General features: G+C 43.3%; 1 protein-coding gene and 1 long non-coding RNA gene across 16 annotated transcripts in view; one reads left to right on the top strand and one right to left on the bottom strand.

Annotated features, from left to right (window-relative positions):
• The window catches only part of GALNT1 (polypeptide N-acetylgalactosaminyltransferase 1), a 184,914-nt gene extending 184,250 nt beyond the window's left edge, over positions 1–664 (bottom strand). For 8 of the 10 annotated variants that reach the window (XM_038389894.2, XM_038389893.2, XM_043508614.1 and 5 more), the window contains exon 1: positions 532–664. The gene's annotated coding sequence lies outside the window, so the exon portion shown is untranslated. Of the gene's footprint in view, positions 1–251; positions 382–531 lie in introns of those variants that run through there. The other 2 variants (XM_043508609.1, XM_043508610.1) reach the window with 2 other exon arrangements.
• A 526-nt stretch (positions 665–1,190) lies between these two features.
• LOC119850946 lies at positions 1,191–11,495 on the top strand. Of its 6 annotated transcripts, none has more exons than XR_006279160.1 (3): positions 1,243–1,292; positions 4,403–4,489; positions 7,610–11,495. It is a non-coding gene; the product is annotated as an uncharacterized LOC119850946 (long non-coding RNA). The 6 variants fall into 6 exon arrangements; XR_006279157.1 differs by having other exon boundaries at positions 7,482–11,495; XR_006279161.1 differs by lacking the exon at positions 1,243–1,292 and adding an exon at positions 7,482–7,531 and having other exon boundaries at positions 3,852–4,489.
• Positions 11,496–12,558: the final 1,063 nt, after the last annotated feature.

Raw genomic sequence — 12,558 nt, 5'->3', positions numbered from 1 at the left:
ATGAATTAAAAGGAAACAAAACAAAACAAACCCGCCTCAGAGTCCCCTGGATAAGAGAGTCCGAGATATTAGTCACACGTTATGCAATAACTATTATCTGATCAAACTTCATGCGACAGCGGTGCTAAGGGGAAGAGCTGGGGGGGGGGGGGGGATGCAGCTGTTACTCTCCTGACCCCAGGCAGAGAACAAGTTCCGAGCCGGTAGCAGCAGGTCCCCCTTCCCCTAAACGCCCCCGGCCCCCTCCTCACCCGAGCTCTCCGGCAAGCCCCACTCCAGGGGCGAAAGGGTTTTTTTTCACCCCCAGCGGACCGGGGAAGCACCGCGCAGCGGTTCGGCTGCCTCCGCTCCTCCGGCGGTGACGAGCCGCGGCTGTTGAGGTTCCCCGGCGACGACGAGGGGGAACCAACGAGAACCGGTTTCTTCTTCTCGCCGACCCGCTTCCTCAAGGCGGGTGAGCGCCCGAGCCAGCGGCCCCCGCTCGGCCCCGGACGTGGGGGAAGCAGCCCCCTCCCCCAAAGCCTCACTCACCTCGCCACTCCGTCCGCAAGCGACGGCCCCGGCCCGCCCGGCAGCGCGGCTCACGCCCGGGGGACGCACCAGCAGCCGCCCGGAGAGCGCCGAGCCCCCCGGCCCCGGGGAGCCGCTACGGGGGAGAGGAGCAGCCACCGCTCCGGTCACAGCGCAGAGTCCGCGCGGCCCGGCCGGAGGGGGGGGGGGGGGGCGCCCACCAGGTGCGCGGCGAGGAGCGATCAGCGGGGAGACTCCGCCGGTGCCCGGCGTGGGGGCGGGAAGCTCCGTCCCTCTCGCAAAGTTCCGGCGCGGCTGACACCGGGGTCCGCCTCCCGGCTCGCAGCGGCGGCTGCGGAGTCGCCGAGTCCCGGCGCGCGCGGCCGCTCCCGCCTGAGACTGGCCAGCGGCGCAGGAGATTCGCGCCGCCGCCGCCCCGGCCCCGGCCCCGGCCCCGGCCCCCTCGAGCCCCGCTCCGGGCGCTGCGCGAGGCAGTTACACACAGAGCCGCTGAGCGCCGCGTCTCCCGCACGCCGCTGCCTCCGGAGACCTCCTCAGCGCCGCGTCTCCATGGCCGGCCGGGGGCGGCGGCTTCCGGGCGGGGTGGGGGAAGGGGTGGTAACGGCTCCGGCGCGCGAACGCGTCTCCTTGGAAGGTGGAGTCCACGCGCTGCCCCGGCCCGGGCTCCGCCCAGCGGTAACCCGGATGGTGCACTACGGGCGGGAGAGACGGCGGCCCGGCCCGGCCCGCGAGGGGGAGAAGGTGCCGCTGTGCCGGAGGAGGTGAGTGGTGGGAGGATGGGGAGGGGTGGAGTTGCGGTGTTACGGAGGCAGGGTGTAAAGCTGTCCTGTGGCCCAGCCATCTATGAGTCGGCGCTCATAGCTGCGCATCCCCCTCGCCCTCCAGAGACGGGGGAGGGTTTTGGCTGTGATGCAGGACTGCCCGTCGGGGGTGAGCAGGACACTCAATATGCCTGCTCTCGACCGCACCCTTTGCATACTGTATTTAATTGGAAGCAGCTGTGAGACATAGATTTTGCACGTTCATTTTTTCAGATCGGAGGGAAAAAAGGGTCTTTTTTTTTTGGTCGAACATGCACTTTCTTTGGCACAAAAAGTTTAGAACGAATAGGGAAGAGAGGGAGGCATTGTTCTCAAGGCATTACAGAGGGTATGGAGCCATAGTCTGTTCTGGATGCTATAACTGCAACTGTATTTGTAATATATGCAAAACAAACATCTTTATGTAATCTTCTAGACTACTTTTTCAAAGTAACACATTTTTTGCAGGCAGATACTATACTATGCACATGCATACTCTACAGATGACACAATAAGATGATCAGCACGTATGGCACTTCTTCTATAATCGTTGCCATCTCAGCCTCAGTTAAGTCAGTGTACATCTGCACTTGGGTTACTGTAGCTCCAGAAGGGAGCTGATCGATGTAGTGTGCAAGCATTATATATGAGGTAGAAGAAAGTGTTGTTTTAGCATTGCTCCATAAGGTTCTCATCCTGCATTTAGTTCTGTAGAGTCAAACCCCTGCAAGTAGGTGGAACCCCATTGCAGTCATAGATCTCTGCCCAGACACAGGGAGTTACCCATACAGAGCTCGTTGCAGGCTTAGGGCTTTTGACACATACAGCAGCTAGTGAGATTTTTATGCAGAGAGCATTTGATTCAACTGGAAAGATACTCCAAAGAGTGAAGCACGTCATTAGGCAGTGATATTTTCCAGCTGGAACAGGGTTTCTGAAAACGATTATAGTTTTTATCAGGGTGGATTTGATTTAAATCATGATTTAAATCACTAGTCAGGAAGACTCGATTTAATCATGGATTTCTACATAAAAGTGGATTCTTGTTGGTTGTTATAACCTTACTACAGATTCTTCACAACTCGGAGATAGATAGATGTAGGTTTCATTTTTAGAAGGTGCACACTATTCATTTTTAAAGTTATTTAGTTTGAAAACTTTCAGATTAGTTCACAGCTATATCAGAAAAATGAATGATTGTTTGGTTATTTCATTTACCAAAGGTAATTGAAGCCAATATTTATGAAGTCATTGGGAATGAACTATCTATCTCCATTCAACAGGTTAATCATTAATATTTGGAGGATTTTCTTGCCATGCTGTATTAGGAGGAGAACATCACCAGAGAGACATTTAAATGGTTTTCTTTAACTAAAACAATAACATCATGTATTCTGGATTTTTTTTCTTCAACAGCAAACATATAATATTTAACAAAACAATCATATGAATTTTTGAATTGAGTTAAACATTCACGTTTTTAAAATCAGGTTTGTTTTGTTAAAATTGTTTTTAACTAAAATAGTTAAATGAAATATTTTTAAAAAACGCAAAAAATTAAATCGACTGTGTCAGCCAGGTCAACATAAGAAATTTAAAATGTTGGCTTCTGCAGCTAACTCAGTCGTCTTCACCTTCTTTTTCCTGTTTGTTCATAATCTGGAAAACAAAAACACACTTTCCTGCTTTTTCAGGTCCCAAATGATTTCTCAGTTTGGAATGAATTAGTCAAAGAAAGAAAATATTCTTTCTACACCGGCAGAAGAAGCTACTGCTGTTAAAAGTGAAATTATCACTTCAACAGTCTCTGAATCCAAGTGCTTAAGTGACTTCCACCAGTTCACTGGTGTGACTTTCTTTAAAGCATTGTCAGGAAACATATATTTCTTGAATGGCTCTTATTCCTAAACTGGGTCTCTTTTACGACCTGCTGCTATTATAGGTTTTCCCTTCTAGTGAGAGAATGGTATGGTAGATCTCAAATCAATGAAGGCTACATTCAGAAAGACCTCAAGACTTCTGGAATACGCTGCTGAGTTTCACTTTTGTTTCTACTGCGTGTCCCTCCCTTCTCACATTTATCTCCAGACTTCTTCTCCTTATCCAGATCTATTCCACCCCCAACAATCTTCTGTTCATTGAACTTTTTGAAACTTTGCACTTTTAGAGAGAGGTAAGGGATTGACTCTGTGTACACAAATTTGCAGAGGGACAATAGGGTTGAAGTCTGTTATTTCTCACTTCTGTATATCATTTGTTTATTTATTTAAACACATTTTTGCTGTTAACAAGCATGTTATCTCTGGGGACACAAATCCACAGTTTGAGAACTGCAAAACTAAGCATCTCTAATGGTATCTTCTAGACTGAGCACTGAGTCCCATTGGGTAGATTGAAAGATTAACCTAAATCATCTGTACAGAAGCCCCTGGAACCGCATAAAATTGGGTCCCTAGTCCATGAACTATTGGAACTCATTTACAAAACTTTTCTTAAACATTACAATGAATATATTGTCTCATACTATAGAATTAGAATTTATAATCCCTATTCCATGATGAGATATCTTTGAACTATAATGTATCTTAATTAAACTAGATGGGGTTTTTTAGATAGGGTTTTTTCCTCAAAAAGCATTTTAAATAAAAAAAATCCGATTTTTTTTTAAATCATTGATTTTTATCCACCCTGCACACATACTTTTGCTTGCATACGTTTCTAAATTGCTTGTTTCAATGCCCTCTTTAAAAATCTAGTCTTCAAATCAAAACCTGAGTGAAGAAAATATTAGAATCACTGTAAACAATAAATCTTCTAATTTTTTTTAAACAATGTAAAGCTTTTAAAATTGTTTACATCACCTAAAAATGTGCTAAGTGCTTTATAGATATATAATTAGATAGTTCTCTGCTAGATTTGCTACTCTAAGAACATCAGCAGTTGTTTATCTCCTTTTTTCTAACAATTCCATCCATGTTTTCCTTCCAAGCTTCCTCATTCAGCACTTGTTCTCCCCTTCCCAATTAATATAGCACATAACCTGAGTTATTTTCTTTTCTATAATTGTAAAGGTCCTTGCTACCTGTTGCTCCTGGTATATGTCACTGCTGTAGACTCTCTTTCCAGGAGGAAACTGGGGTCTTTTTAAAAGGGCCACTGTAAGTATTTATGCTTCCAAATCACTGATTTTGGAAGTTTGTCTCTTCATAAGGATTTACTGAAGATGAGAGACAAGCATGCAAGTTCAGAATCTATATTGACTTCTACAGATGTTGATTTTATAACAGACCATGAACATGTATTTGCAGAATCACACTTCTCAATATTTTTTGTCATGCACAGCTGATGGTTATTTACAGCCCTGGTTTTGGAAACATTCCAGAATATATTTAAGATAATCACTAGATGAAATGTGCCTCTTTAAGAGGTAAGGATTGGATGATAGAATAAAAAAGTTTCATAGTGGTTGGACTCCAAACTGTCTGTTCTTAAATTCTTGGCCTGTGGAAGCTCTGGCCTAACCAGAGGGGACCTAGTGGCTATTGGAATCCACAGGGGCCTTAGTTAATTGCCTAGGCTCTCTAGGCAATGTATGGAGAGAGTTAGGTGCCTAAAGCCTGGTCTGCACTAGAAAATTAGGTCAGTTTAGCTGTATCGGTCAGGGATGTGAAAAATCCACGGTTTTAAATCAACCTAAGTCCCCATGTAGACAGCGCTAGGTCGATGGGAGAATTCTTGTGTCAATCTAGCTACCGCCTGTCATGGATGTGGATTACCTCTGCTGACAGAAGAACCCTTCCCATTGGCATAGGTAGTGTCTATACTGAAGCGTGCAGCTGCAGCAGCGCATTTGTACTGCTGTGACATTTTAAGTGTAGACAAGCCCTAAGAATGGGATTCACAGAAGCCAGCATGTTGAGCTTAAAATAGCCAATAGAGAATGCCAATGAGGGGTTTCGGCCTAAGCACCACCCAAAGAGATTTAGGCACTTAAATTGAGGCCAGAGGGAAGCATGTCCCTCCATTTGAGATTCACAGCCATGACCCATCTCCAGGAATTAGGCACCTAAGTTCCTTCTCACAAATAGGAACAGCTGTTATCACTCCTCTTATAACTTTTGGCTCACCTACCCACCGTGTGGGAGACCCAGTTTCAACTCCTCTGCCTGCTGTGGAAAATGGATTTGAACCCAGGGTTCTCTCCTTTGGGGTGGGGAAAGAGTACCCTAACCACTGAGCTATGGGGCATTCTAGAGCAGGCCTCTCTCCTGTTGAATCTGTTCCACAGTGTATAATTAAACATGCACTGGGCCAGAAAAAGAGAGAGAGTGGATTCCAATACCTAAATCCCTTTGTGGATCTGGGCCTTGGGTATTGCAATGTCTAACTATTAGGCACCAAGAAAAAAATCACTGAACAACGAGATCCACAAAATCTGAGTTAGGAACCTAGGCTCCCTATACAAAGGAGAGAGAGAGGTGCCTTAGACTGCAAGCCACAAAAGCCAACACACTAGGCAAGGAACTGCCTAAGATAGCCAGTATGAAATGTCAATGCTAGGGGTACATCATAAGCCCCCTCCCTAGGAGTTTGGCTTCTAAGTCTGAGCTTCAGGGAGGCACTTATCTCTGCTTGGGATCCACAGCTGGGAACTCCTTTCCTGGAGTCAGGCAGTTTAGAAGCCTAAACAATTTCTTGCAAGATTGAGTTAGGCACCTGCCTAACTCCACACAAAATGGGAGGGACAGGGAGTGGAAAAGGCCCACTCTCAGAGCATCTAGTCCAGTGGTTAGGGTACTCATTTGGGAGACCCCAAGTTGAATTCTCCCCTCTGCCTGATGAAAGGGGATTTGAATAGTGAGGCCTCACCCCTCAGGGTCAAGCCCTAACCACTAGATTCGAGTGGATCTCACTATTTCTGACCCAATTAATATTTAATTAAATTAGGATAACTTCAATGGCAGAAATTGAGAAAGCCCCACATCAGATTATACCATAGCCTGGTGGTTGGGCACTCACCTGAGAGGTGGCAGATATCTGTTCAAATCTCTCTCCTTATCAGGCAGCGGGGAGAATTGAACCAGCAGTTACCCACATCCTAACTGCATACCCTAACCAGTAGGCTACAGGTAACAAGGGAGGCTATCTTCTGGCCAATTTTGTATGGAGTCAGGCAGCAGCTGCCTACACCTCCCACATCAGGCCCTGTAGATGAGATAGGTAGAGGCACGCCTGTCTTCCCCCAGTTTGTGACATGCAATGGGGCTTAGGTGGCAGACAGGAATCTACATGCCTAGAATGAAACAGCAGTCCACGTACCCAGAGGGACAAACATAGGTGCCTGGGGAACTTTTACAGCAGAAACGTAGGCACCAAGTGAGTGGAGGTACCTAGAGGATTAGGTAGCAGCCAAACAGGGATATTGTGGATTGCCTGGAGTTTAGGCACCTAAGTACTTTTGTGGATCTAGCTCTTAGGGAATAGTGTAACAAGTTTATGGTATTTGTATTTGGAAAAGTGTGTTGAGATTCAGTGTTAAGGTACTGCAATCTATTAGTTTAATATTTTATAAGAAAGTGTTGTTCTCTGGTTAATGTTTATATTGCATTTTTCACTGGGATACTGGAGCTGAAAAATAGATCTATTTTAAAGAAACCTCTTTCTATTGGCTTGTAATTATTTCCATTACATCACTTTTGCTCTCAGTTGAGTTTTATAGCCATATTTCTCCTTCAGACATGACATGCATTTACTATTAATGGGAGCTGTGCAAGAATTGAAGGTCAGTTTGGCCTTTAGGATTCCACCTAACTGAAATAGGCTGGGTTATGGCAGGGGAAAATAACTATTAGCATTGTTTATTTTAGAGAATCTTAATTTCACAAGCTGCCTGCATTAGTCTTTCATGGTCCTATTGACTGGGAACAATTTTTAAAACAGTGTTTTCAAACTTTTTTGGGCTACTAACTGAAAATGAGTTAGGACTTTTCCACATAAAGTCATCTTTCAGATTTAAGCTTAGGATGGCTGGTAAAAAGTGTTCTACAAACAAGTATGATTTGATTTTCCTTGCTCATCTGGGATCTCCTGCATCATTTCTGGCTCTTGCTTGTTTTGGCAACCAAAAAGCAATTTGTCATTTTTGACCAGTTTTTCAGGAGTAGATATTCATATGTGATGCAGACCTGCACAGCTTTTATGTAAGTATCTAGGGCTTCCATTTATCTGGTTATTTTTTCCCACTCAGAGATTTTCATGAAGCTTTCCTTCCTTTTCAGGTTGAGGGAGAAATGAATGTTCCATGTCCTCTCGCTCTGACTTGATTTGCCCCAGCATATCTTGAACTCCATCACATGTAGCATAAGAGGTAGGAGTTACAGCAGGTCCTGAAACATTAGTGTAAGCACATGGTAAGAGAAAATGCTGCTGGGAATTTTTGCTCTTTGATTTAAATTACAATCTACCCCACTATCTTCTTTGTCTAATAGACTGATATTGCATTTTGACGCATTAGTTCCTGACTAAGAGCAGGTAGAAAATACAAAGCCCCCATTCTGCAAACACTTAAGTGCATGCTTAATTTTACTACCATGAGTGGTCTTGATGATAGTTATCAATAGGATTACTCTCAGAAATAAAGTTAAGAACATGTAAAAGTTTTTGCAGGAGTGGGCCCGTACAGCTCAACAGTAATTTAGCCAGATTTTCCAAAAAAACAAGTTAACCTGCAAGCATAAGAATTTCAGTTTTAAACAGTAATTTTCAGAAAGTTATAAGCACTTTTTTTTTAAAGTGTTGGCATAAAAGTGCCTGCAACTATAGCATCTCTAGTGATCTCAATGGAGTGCCTAAGCATTTTCATTCCATATGTCATTATTTGTTTTGATAATTATTTCAAAGTTTATTTTAAACAAGGAAAACATCAAGAAGAGAGAGCTGTGTTTCCAGGATGTTTCTGGCAGAGTGACAATGTGCTTTCATATATTGCAAAACACTCATGTAGTGAGACAATCTGCAACTACCAAATATAGCTATTTAAACTATAAAAGAAAAATAACTCCTATACAAATATATCCTGTGACCTCAGGGGAATAGGATTTATCGCAAACAGTTCTAGTCTAGACAAAGTGAAACTGATTGATTCTATCCTTGAAGAATTGTCAACGAGCTAGCTGAGCTATTCTCTAGTAAAAATAGGTAGCCTTAGGGCAACATAAATGTGTAATAAATCACTGAAAGATGAAGTCTCTATTTTGTTTGTATCATTTAAGTTTTATTTTATGAATAAACAAAGACAAGATATGATTGTATGTAGCTGTTAGTTTATAATTCTAACTCTAGTTAATAAAACTAACTCTTCTCTTATGCAGTATTAAAATAATACATAGTATTTCAGTACTTGAAAGCAACGATTTTCTAGCAACTTTTGTCCTTGCAGCAGAATGGATCCAGGTAGTCTCAGTTCCTGTCCCCGCAGTTTGAAAAGGCATTATGAGCAATTAAAATTGGAGTAGCCACCAAATATTTTGACATGAGGACCTGTCACTGACATCTCCACCAGATGATCTAATCCATTCATCGCTACTCACCCATAGTTACGCCACAATGGTTCAATAATACCCAGGCTTGTGTGGAACTTGAAACAAGGGGACCCTGTAGGGGCTGGAGTCCTCTGGAAAATCAGCTTGGAGAACAACTATCTTAAAGTGCAGGTGCTTTCTGAAAAGTGACTGTAAAATGCCATCATGGACATCCATCTTTGTCTCTTCGTTTCTAGAATAAAAATGCTCAGGTTACAAGTGGAAAAAAAAATTGCCCCCAATTGCCTGGTCTGCAGAGGCAATATGGGTTCTTTCCTTCTCATGCATTATCACTAGTTTAATTTTTAAAAAAAGTTCTGGGGGCCAAATTGATCTCAGTCATAACTTTTGAGTTCAGAAACTTCAGTGACAACTCTGCAACCCATTTGCCTTCAATGACTTTGCACAGAGGCTAGTGATTAGAACTTTGTAATCAGCACTTGATAATGCAAATGACGCTCACTTTTTTTTTTTTAACTGTGTTGACTGCAGAGTTAGAGGAAGAAAAAAAAAGCAGGAAAATCTACTCTCTTTATTTGCCCAATGATACCTGCTGATTTTAGTAAGTAAAATAACTTTTCAGAGCAGAACAGCACCTTAATAAACACTTGAAAAAAAATCATTAGCTGCCTTTTCTACAGTAAAGACCACATTGATTAGTATTCATATTTAAGACAGAGGACTCCACCCATAAAGTAATTGACATACTACTTTTACTGCTCACAAGATATGAAGAAGTCAAAAGGGTAGGTTCACATTACAACACAACAATTGCCAAATCACCTAGAATGCATCACTGTTTTGCATTACATTTACTATTTACATAAAAGCATTACCAAACCAATTTTTAAAGTCAGTTATTTCTGTACGCTCCTCTTTTCAGTATAAGGGTCAATTTGTATTTCATCTCTCTTCTCTCCTGTAATCTTCAGGAGTTCAAATTACATCTTTAAATTATCTCTGTTTTTACCAGAGTTACTTCCATTTTTGGTGGATGTATGTCAAATAGACAGGTGGGCTGAAATATCTGACTACTGTAAATGTATGTGTTGGCAATAATTAACTGCTTCAGATAAGCTTAATACAGTTGGTGATTGTTGGCACAAGGTAAATGGCAATTGTCATCTTTTCCCACTACATCTTGGCTCGGTTTCCTTCTCATTGTCTGGTCAGTTCTAAGGAACTCATCTATTCCCGCCTGAGATTTGATCTCTGGAACTGGTTACTCCTGGGGGAATTCTGCACCACTGCGTGGATGCACAATTAATGAGCCAAGCATATAATTATTTTTTTTTGTGCAGAAAAAGCTTCTACCAGAATGTTTCTGCAGTTCCGCCTTTTGCCCACTAGAGGACTCTGGGGTGCTAGAATAGAGCAGCAACTCCCAGCAGAAAATAACTTCTGCAGTTCCACCTTTTGCTCATCAGAGGGTGCTGTGGCGATAGAACTCAGCAGTCGCTGCCAGCCAGCTAGAGAAGAGAAAGAGCCTGCCTTCTTTGCAGCAGCTGTCAGGCCAGGTCAGGAGACAGGGGCTATGGGAAGATAGACAGCGTGGGGCTGCTGCGGGGTCACACAGAGGCTCATAAGGGCTAGTGGGGGAGAACAGACAGGGGCAGGGGCTGAATGGGAATGGAAATTCAGGGCCACATGGGTAGGGGGGTGCAGAGCTATGGGGGGAGGGGATGGCTGAGTGGGGGCACAGAGACACATGGGGAAGGGGTGCAGGGCCACATAGGGACAGGGGAGTGGCTGAGTGGGGACACAGAGACACGTGAGAACAGGGGGAGGGGGTGGCTGAGTGGGGGTGGAGGGACACATGGGGACAGGGACATGTGCCTGACTGAATGGGAGAGGCTAGGGGTCAGCCAGAGGCTGCATGGGGGAAGCTCCCTAAAAGTCCCTCCCCGCTACTCCAAAAAATCTGTTCCATACTTTGCCTACTCATACCCAACAACCCTCCAAGTTCACACCCAGCAATTACTTCCCTATCCCTCAACTCCTCCGTTACTCCTGACTCCCCCAAACCTATGCAGTGCTTCTAATGGGTGTAGGAAATATGGTTCTGTATTGAAGTTTAAATTATTATTACTCAGAGTTCTGTATTAATATGCTTAGTAAATAACCTATTTGTCAAAAAAAAAAATTCTGAATATGTTTTGTTTTCTGTATTGTTGCAGACGTACTTGCTGATAGATATTTTGAAATAAGACAAAATAATTGAAACTGGTGTGATTATATTTGTGATTAAATTGACAAATAACATTTGCAGAATTTGAAAATATTGTGCACAGAATTTTTAACTTTTTGTTGAAGAATTCCCCCAGGAGTAAACTGGTATACAGTACTTAGAAATTCAAATAATTCTTCCGAGGTATAAAGATGTCCTTCTGTATAACTCTGGGATAATTGGTCTCATTGAACTACTGAGTTAAAGATTTTCAGCTTTTGCTAAATAGTTTCACATTATCATAGTGCTGTTTCCTAGTCTTGACTCTTTTCTGCTTCCTTTGGCTCAATCTGTTAGTACAAATATAAAATCTTTTAACCAACGTTCATGTGAGTAATAAAGACTCTAGCTATATCATCTGGGTGTTACTATGCTCCTTGTTCTTGCCTCCCTACAAGTCACAGACACGCTGACTTTAGCCAACACAGATAAAAATTGTGTTAATCTTTATTTCACAGGTTTTTCTCAAATGGTCTTACAACCTTTTAAGTCGTGATGATGGCACATTTCAGGGACACACATCAATTACAGGTTAAGGGTCTAAGCTAGAATTCAGAGAAAAGGTAGAATGGGTATCATGCTCAGAATTTCTTCTTTGTAGGGGGAGACTTGCAGGAGGCATAATTGCTCATTCAGCTCTGAAATTTAGTCTCTAGATACTTTTTTCCTGTTTGCTTGATTGCCATTGGTCGTTGTTTCCCTATCCATTGTGCTCCTCATCCTCCTCACTTTTCCCCTCCCTTTTCTTACTTCCCAATCCCTCCTACCATTCATCTCTTCCAGTTCTGCCCTGAGTGCCCTCTCAACCCCCCAGGATAGTTTTTTATAATGTAATTAAAATATAGATTAAAAACAATAAAAGGAACTAATAAGGCCTGTGCCAGTCATCATCATGACACTGATCTCATCATTACAGCTGATTCAGAATGAAAAGAGGAGGCCTGGAGAGGAAGGTGAGACCAAACAAGGTGCCAAGAGAAGCGAAGCTGAATGTGCTAGAGATTTTTAACAACAATGCTGCATAGAGATTTTTAGTGCAGCTTTCACATTTGTGAAAATAGATGCCATCTGGAACCATTTTAATGCCTAAGATATAATTCCTATACCCCACACCAGAACTTCATACAGTGGCATGGCACAAGGACAATATGCAGTGATTAGAAGACAGATTCATCCATGAGTGGAGGCAATTGCTGGAGGAACTGCTTAACTGTTGATCTGCTCACCCCTACTCCCCTGGGCTTGCCTACCTCTTCTAAACCTTTCCTTAATGGCAGTGCAGAGAGCTCTCCCACAGAACACAGCTTTGCTGGTTCAGTAGGATGTTCTCTTCTACACATGGAACCACTCAACTCCTGCTTCCTTCAGCACCCTCCACACCCTCAAAAAAGGGGGGCAGGCTCCAAAACACATGGCAAAT

Source organism: Dermochelys coriacea, chromosome 2 (assembly GCF_009764565.3).
Source record: "Dermochelys coriacea isolate rDerCor1 chromosome 2, rDerCor1.pri.v4, whole genome shotgun sequence".
NCBI classification, from domain to species: Eukaryota; Metazoa; Chordata; order Testudines; family Dermochelyidae; genus Dermochelys; species Dermochelys coriacea.
The sequence above is the reverse complement of the archived record's forward strand: the minus strand, read 5'-3'. Positions and strand labels throughout refer to the sequence as shown.